The following is an 8,889-nucleotide window of genomic DNA, read 5'->3' on the forward strand; positions in this document are numbered from 1 at the left end:
TAGAGACAGATAAATGTGAGGAGTTGCCATTCTTCAGCAGATATCTTCCCACCTTGGCTTAGGAGCTATTCTTACATTTTTCAAAGAGAGGAGAATTTTTTTTTTTTTTTGAGATGGAGTTTTGCTCTTGTTGTCCAGGCGGGAGTGCAATGGCAAGATCTTGGCTCACTGCAACCTCTGCCTCCCGGGTTCAAACAGATCTCCTGCCTCAGCCTCCCGAGTAGCTAGGATTACAGGCATGCGACATCAAGCCCAGCTAATTTTGTATTTTTAGTAGAGATGGGGTTTCTCCATGTTGGTCAGGCTGGTCTGCCTGCCTTGGCCACCCAAAGTGCTGGGATTACAGATATGAGCTACTGGGCCTAACTGAGAGTAGATCTTAAAAGTGATTACCACAAGAAAAAGGTAACTATGTGAGATAATGAGTTAATTAACTTGATTGTGGTAATCATTTCACAAGGTGTACATATATTAAAACATCATGTTGTACACCTTAAATATATATAATTTTTATTTGTGAATCATACCACAATAAAGTTGAAGAATAATAAAAAGGGACAAAATATATATCACATGAATGAAAAAACTACAAAATAAAAAATTGCATCTTGATGACTACAATTGCATTCTTGATTTTTCAGACACAAATATTCATTTGACTGTTTACTATTTTCCAAAACAGTACAATAAATTTTAGCACTTTATCTTTATTTTTCCCTTCCCAATCTATAATTATATACATATAATTTCAGATATTTTGTATAGTTTTATTCCTAAGATTTCTTATTATTATTATTAAATAGTGAAGAAATGTTTACACTTATTTACAAAACGTTTTACATGCTTTTCTTCATTTCTAATCTTCCCTCTAAGTTTATTCTATTTTTTTCTGAGTATCCTTAATATTATCTCTTTCTGCTGGAAATACCTTGTTACTTTTGGTTTATCTAAAAATGGTTTCATTTTCTTTATTCTAAAAGCATATAAAATTAATATCACTCATGTGTAAGTCAGATAGTGAAATAAATAGAAATCCAAAAACTAAATCTCACTAAAATATAATAATCTGATACATAAAAATATAGCTTTTAAATTTAGCTTGGAAATAAAAAACAAATAGTAATTGAACAACTACACTCTTTGGAAAGAGTAAAGTGAAATGCTTAACTGTATGCACCACAGTCGATTACACAATTAGGTGTGAAAGTAAAATCCAGTCATGAAAATCTAGAATAAGAATATGGGAAGACATGTATATAATCTTAGAGATGAGTGGTTTTTAATTATCAACCCAAAGTAGAAGCTATCAAGAGAGAAATAAATTCAGTCAACAATAAAAGCAATTTAAGAAGTTATTCTAGGCTGGGAGCGGTGGCTCACGCCTGTAATCCCAGCACTTTGGGAGGCCTAGACCGGTGGATCACGAGGTGAGGAGTTCGAGATTAGCCTGGCCAACATAGTGAAACCTCGTTTCTACTAAAAATGTAAAAAATTAGCCTGGCATGGTGGCGGGTGCATGTAATCCCAGCAACTTGGGAGGCTGAGGTAGGAGAATCACTTGATGCTGGGAAGCAGAGGTTGCAGTGAGCTGATACCCTGACACTGCATTCCAGCCCAGGCGACAGTGTGAGACTCCATTCCAAAAAAAAAAGTTATTCTATTAAAACTGATCTTACAGATCCATAGAGCCATTATCAAGTCTTTCTCTTTGAAATAGACAGAAATTTAGTGTTTTCTCAGTCAATCAACATTCCTTTAACTAGATTAGTTGTGACAAAATTTCAGGCCTTGCTCAACTCTAACCTCAGTCTCTCCATATATTTCTGAGAGTCTTCTTTCTTATTTGTTTATAAGGATTTCATAAATGGCAATATTGATAAGTAGAAAATTTCGGAGACTTATATTTCATGAACCAGAACAATCTCAAAGCAGCAATGCTAAACAGGAGCCAAGCCTAGAATAAAGCTGAACTTCTGGAATCAACAAGCTAGGGGAAAGTCTCCCATTAAATCAAGTATTTGAAAACTGGGAGGTCAAATCAGAGGTGAAAAAAGATTAAAGATAACAAGAGGTCTGAAAAACAAATTGACCAATTAAAATTAAAATAAAGAGGCAAGCTGGGCACAATGGCTTGCATCTGTAGTCCCAGTAACCCAGGAGGCTGAAATAAGAGGATCACTTGAGCCCAGGATTTCAAGGTTGCAATGAGCAATAATGACACCCCTGCTCTGTAGCGTTGGTGACTTAGTGAGATTCTGTCTCTGAGGAAAACAAAAAACAAAAACAAAAACAAAAATACCACACAGATATTAAGAACATAGAAGTTTTGCTGCTGTGATGATATACTCCAACAGAGGTCTGGACTGCTTGCAGTGACTAGGGGCTGTTTCTCCAGTGGATTCTTGGGTTCTTCACATCTTCTCAACTTTGTGAAAAGATATTCATCCAAAGGTCTTATCTGTCTTCTTCAGACCTTGGATTTTGGATTAGCTTTTTCTACTTCTTGGGATTCTCTGGAGCCATATGTTCAGATATAACACAGATACAACCAAAAGAAGCAAAGGAGGCATCACAGAAGGGGCTTTGCATTCTGGGAAGAGGGACACAGAGTTGAGAGAAATACCGGAATTTGTAGGACTCTACTCAAAGAGCCCTCAAATAAAGTATGGCTAGTCTTCTCTGCCTAAGACAATGAGCAGTCCAGGAAGTTATCCATTTCTTTTAGATTTTCTAGTTCATGTGCATAGAGATGTTCACAGTAGTTTTTGATGATTATTTGTATTTCTGTGGGGTGAGTGATAATACCCCTTTTTCGTTTCTAACTGTTTATTTGGATCTTCTCTCTTGTCTTCTTTATTAGTCTAGCTAGTGGTCTACCTTATTAAATTTTTCACAAAACCAGTTCTTGGACTCATTAACCTTTTTTTTTTTTTTTTTTTTTGAGACAGAGTCTCACTCTGTCGCCCAGGCTGGCATGCACTGGCGTGATCTCGACTCACTGTAAGCTCTGCTTCCCAGGTTCACACCATTCTCCTCCCTCAGCCTCCCAAGTAGCTGGGATAACAGGCACCCACCACCATGCCGGGCTATTTTTTTGTATTTTAGTAGAGACGGGGTTTCACCGTATTAGCCAGGATGGTCTCGATCTCCTGACTTTTGTGATCCATCTCGGCCTCCCAAAGTGCTGGGATGACAGGTGTGAGTCACCGTGCCCGGTTGGACTCATTAATCTTTTGAATGGTATTCTGTGTTTTAATATCCTTCAGTTAGCTCTGATCTTGTTTATTTCTTGTCTTCTGCTAGATTTGGGGTTGGTTTGCTCTTGGTTCTCTTGCTCTTTTAGTTGTGATATTAGGTTGTTAATTTGAGATCTTTAAGACTTTTTGATGTGGGCATTTAGCGTACAAATTTCTCTCTTAACACTGTCTAAGCTGTGTCCCAGAGATTCTAGTATATTGTATCTTTGTTCTCGTTAGTTTCAAATAACTACTTTATTTTTGTCTTAGTTTCATTATTTACCCAAAAGTCATTCAGGAGCAGGTTGTTTAATTTCCAGGTAATTGCATGGTTTTCAGCTATTTTTTTAGTCTTGAAATCTATGTCTATTCCTCTCTGGTTTGACAGTGATTGATATGACTCTTTTTTTTTTTTTTTTTTTTGCATTTGCTGAGGACTGTTTTATGCCCTCCCAAGACTGAACCAGGAAGAAATCGATTTCCTGAAGAGATCAATGATGAGCTCTAAAAATGATTCAGTAATAAATAGCCTATCAAACAAGAAAAAGCCCTGGACCATATGATTCACAACAAAATTCTATCAGATGCACAAAGAAGAGTTGGAAAAATTCCTACTGAAGCTACTCCAAAAAATTGAGGAGGAGGGATTCAATCCCAGCTCATTTTATGAGGCCAGCATCATCCTGATACCAAAACCTGGTAGGCACACAACAACAACAACAAAAGAAAACTTCAGGCCAATATCCTTGAACATTGACGCAAAAATTTTCAATAAAATACTAGCAAACCAAATCCAACAACACATCACAAAGCTAATCCACCTCAATCATGTAGGCTTTATCCCTGAGAAGCAATGTTAGTTTAGCATACACAAATCGATAAATGTGATTCATCATGTATACAGCACTACAAACAGAAACCACATGATCATTTCAATATGTGCAAAAAAAAAGATTTTGATAAAATTCAACATCACTTCATGTTAAAACCTCTCAACAAACTAGCTATTTACGGACACAACCTTAAAGTAATATGAGCCATCTGTGACCAACCCACAGCCAACATCATACAGAATGGGCAAAACCTGGAAGCATTCTTGAAAACTGGCACAAGACAAGGATGCCCTCTCTCACCACTCCTATTCAGTATGGTATTGGCATTCCTGGCCAGAGCAATCAGGCGAGAGAAGGAAATAAGGGGCATCCAAATAGGAAGACAGAAAGTCAAAGTATCCCTGTTTTCTATATCTAGAAAACACCATAGTCAAGGCCCAAAAGCTCCTTCAGCTGATAACTTCAGCAAAGTTTCAGGATATAAAATCAATGTACAAAAATCGCTAGCATTCCCATACATCAACAACAGCTAAGCTGAGAGCCAAATCAGTAAGTCAATCCCACTTAGCATTGCCACAAAAAGAATAAAATACCTGAGGTTACATCTAACCAAGGAGTTTAAAGATCTCTACAATGAGAATTACAAAACACTGCTCAAAGAAATCAGAGCTGATAGAAACAAATGGAAAAACTTTCCATGTTCATGGATAAAAAGAATCAATATTGTTAAAATGGCCATACTGCCTAGAGCAATTTACACTTTCAATGCTATTCCTATCAAACTACCAATGACACTCTTCACAGAACTAGAAAAATCTCTTTTAAAGTTCATATGGAACAACAACAACAACACAAAAGCCCAAATAGCCTAGGAAATCCTAATAAAAATGAACAAAGCTGGAGGTATTACATTGCCCAACTACAAACCATGCCACAGGGCTATAGTAACCAAAACAGTGTGGTACTGGTAGAGAAAAGACACATAGACAAATGGAACACGATAGAGAGCCCAAAAATAAGATCCCACACCTATAACCATCTGATTTTTGACAAAGCTGATAAAAACAAGCAATGGGGAAAATACACCCTATTCAACAAGTGGCATTGGGATAACTGGCTAACCATATGTAGAAGATTGAAACCGGACCCCTTTCTATATCATATACAAAAATAAACTCAAGATGGATTAAACACTTAAATGCAAACCCAAACTATAAAAATGCTGGAAGACGACATAGACAATACCATTCAGGACATAAGCAGGGGCAAAGATTTTGTGACAAAGATGCCAAGAGCCATTGCAGCAAAAGCAAAAATTGACAAATAGGATCTAATTGAACTAAAAAGTTTCTGCGCAGCAAAAGAAACTATCAACAGAGTAAACAAACAACCTATAGAATGGGAGAAAATTTTTGCAAACTATGCATCCAACAAAGGTCTAATATTCAGAATCTGTAAGGAACTTAAATGAATCTACAAGAACCAAACAAACAATGCCACAAAAAACTGGGTAAAGGACATGAACAGACACCTTTCAAAAGAAGACATACATATGCCCACCAAGCATATGACAAAAGCTCAATGTCACTGATCATTAGAGAAATGCCAATCAAAACCACAATGAGATACCATCTCACATCACTTAAAATATCTGTAGTTAAAAAGTCAAAAAATAACAGATGCTGGTAAGGTTGTGGAGAAAAGGGAATGCTTATATACCATTGGTAGGAATACAGATTACTTCAACCATTGTGGAAAGCAATGTGGCAATTCCCTAAAGACCTAAAAACAGAAATACCATTTAACCCAACAATCCTATTACTGGATATATACCTAAAGGAATATAAATCATTCTATCACAGAGACACATGCACACATGTGCCCATTGCAGCATAATCACAATAGCAAAGACACAGAATCAACCTGAAGGTCCATCAGTTGTATACTAATAAAGAAAATGTACCTATACACTGTGGAATACTATGTGGCCATAAAAAAAAGAGGATTTTCCTTTGCAGGAACATGGATGGAGCCGGACACCATTATCCTTAACAAACTAATGTAAGAACAGAAAACCAAATACTACATATTATCACTTGTAAGTAGGAGCTAAATGATGAGAGCACATGCACACACAATGGGAACAAAAGACACTGCAGCCTACTTGAGTTTGGAGGGTGGGAAGGGGGAGAAGAGCAGAAAAAGTAACTATTGAGTACTGGGAGATAAAATAATCTGTATGACAAACCCATGACACGTGTTTAGCTATGTAACAAACCATCATGAGTCTTTAGCGGTTCTTTCCTCCAGTTTTATTCTTCCTTGCTCCTCTTTCCACCTATTATTCACACGTCTTTTTATAGAGTTATAATCCTCATTTTTAAGTCTATCAAAATGTTGATTTATGTGCATTATGAAAGTAATTTAATGATTCTCTGCCCTTCTTTGTGATTTGATTTTATGCAACAAGCATTTATTGTGTTCCTATATATTAAATATAAAAACTGTACATATGTTGGAGGTAAAAAATAATGACAATGTAATTTTTGCCCTCAAAATAATGTGAACAATTTAGTCCTATGGCTCCCATTTGTTAAAGACGTTCAGTTGCTTCCAACAATCTGAATTGTTAATTTCTTTCTCTCTCTCTCTCTTTTTTTTTTTTTTTTTTTTTGAGACAGGATCTTGCTGTGTTTCCCAGGCTGGACTGCAGTGGTGTAAACTTTGCTCACTGCAATCTCCCCCTCCTTGGCTCAAGATATCCTTCCACCTCAGTCTCCCAAGCAGCTGGGACTACAGGCAGGTACCATCATATTCAGCTACTTTTTAAAAATTTTTTGTAGAGACGGGGTTTCTCCGTGTTGCCCAAGCTGGTCTCCAACTCCTGAGCTCCAGTGGTTCCCTCTCCAGCCTCGGGGGGGATTACAGGCGTGAGCCACTGTGTTTGGCCCAGACAATATGAATTGTTATTATTATTTTCTGATCCTGAGAGGAACTCAAGTCCTATCTTCAAAACTAATTCAGAAGGTACTAACGAGATTAGGAAGTGCCCCAAGAGAGTGCATAGAGGAGAAGGTAGAAGTAAAGCTGGATTTGCTGTGTTAGTGAAGGAATAAAATGCATCAGAGACCCGACCTTCTCAGCTTCTGATAGACCCTGAGCTGGGAGCTGCTAAGCCATCCTGAAGAGCAAGTGGGAGAAACAGAGGGCATTAGGTCAGGCTTGGCAGATTCTGCTCCTTTTTCCCTTCCCTTTTCCTCATCCACTTCCTCTTTCTGGATGGCAGGATTAGGCTTTATATTTCTCTACCATATTAGTTTGTGCACTTAAGGCAACTTTAGATAGCCTTGACTCCATGGGGAAAAGGAAAAAGTACATTTAGTGAGGTGTGGGACTGTTGGATTATTAGATGTCTTGCATTTCTCTCATTCTGTTTCTATTGAGGCCAGCTGGCTTCCCACTAGAAGAGTAACTGTTCTCCTTATATAATTCCTAGTCAAGTAGGGGCAAAAAGTATTTTCATTTATTATTGTTTTTCTGGGATGTAACCAGGAGCAATTTAAACTTACTGGAGTGCAATTTCTTCAACTACAAATTAGAATAATAATAACTCTCTTCACAGGTCCAAGAATTAAATGTAATAATACAGAACTAAATGTAAATATACAAAGGATAAGTTCAAAATCTGGGCACATGCATACTGCTATAAGAGAAAACATCTATCATATTATAGGTTGACCAAATGACATTAAATTATAGTGGGGAGGTAAACAGGTTGGCAGTGTATGTTAAAGTTGAACACATGCATATTTTATGACCTAGCGATTTACAGAATATATATACAAAAATCTATAAGAATCTTCATAGCAGCAATGTATATTATAGCCAAAAGCTAGAAAGGACTCAAATATCTATCAACTGTGGAGTCAATAAATATACTGTGGTATATACATAAAATAGAATGACATTCAGCAATGAAAAATCAACTACAGTCATACACTAGCATGAATGCAATTCACAAACATAGTATTCAATAAAGTCAGACATCAGCAACACAGTATAATTCAATGTATACACACTTTTGAAAAAAGGGACATGAGTCAGTCATGATAGAAATGAATTATATCAGGATAATTATTAACTTTGGAGGCAAGGGAATGATAAAGAGTGAACATTTGTTTACTCTTTAATTTCCTATCTTATTAGTTGTTACATGGGTGTGTTCACCTTCCAAAAGTTAATTCGGCTGTGCATGTATAGTTTGTGTACTTTTATATATGCTTGCTATACTTAAAATATTAAAATAAAAACTAAACTTAGAAACTAAACTACTCAAATTTCTAACCACTATTATTTCATACCCTGCAATAACTTCTAACTAGTTCTCTCTGTTTTCCTATTTGTGCCTTGCAACATGGGATAATAGGTTCTGGCATGAGACAGCCTGGGTTCTACTCTCAGGTCCATAAGTTAATAGCTTTGTTTTGAGGATAAGTTATCTCTCTATGCCTTACATTCCCAAACAATAAATTAAGAGCTATAATGAAATCTATTTTATACATTTCTTATAATGAGTAAATTAACATAAATTCCTTAGAAAAATGACAAACCAAGTAAGTTCCCAGTAAATTATTAACTTTTTATCATGATGATCATGGTGATATTAATAATAAAACTAAAATTATGACTTTTTTATTTACCTGTAGCCACAGTCAGCTTCCCAAAGACAGATATGATTATGCCTCACCTTTTTATGATCTAATAGCTACTGATTTCTCCACGCTGACTTTTACCATGGAACCTGGACATAGGTGTTGCAC

The sequence above is a fragment of the Colobus angolensis genome, unplaced genomic scaffold, assembly GCF_000951035.1.
Source record: "Colobus angolensis palliatus isolate OR3802 unplaced genomic scaffold, Cang.pa_1.0 Scaffold616, whole genome shotgun sequence".
NCBI lineage: Eukaryota > Metazoa > Chordata > Mammalia > Primates > Cercopithecidae > Colobus > Colobus angolensis.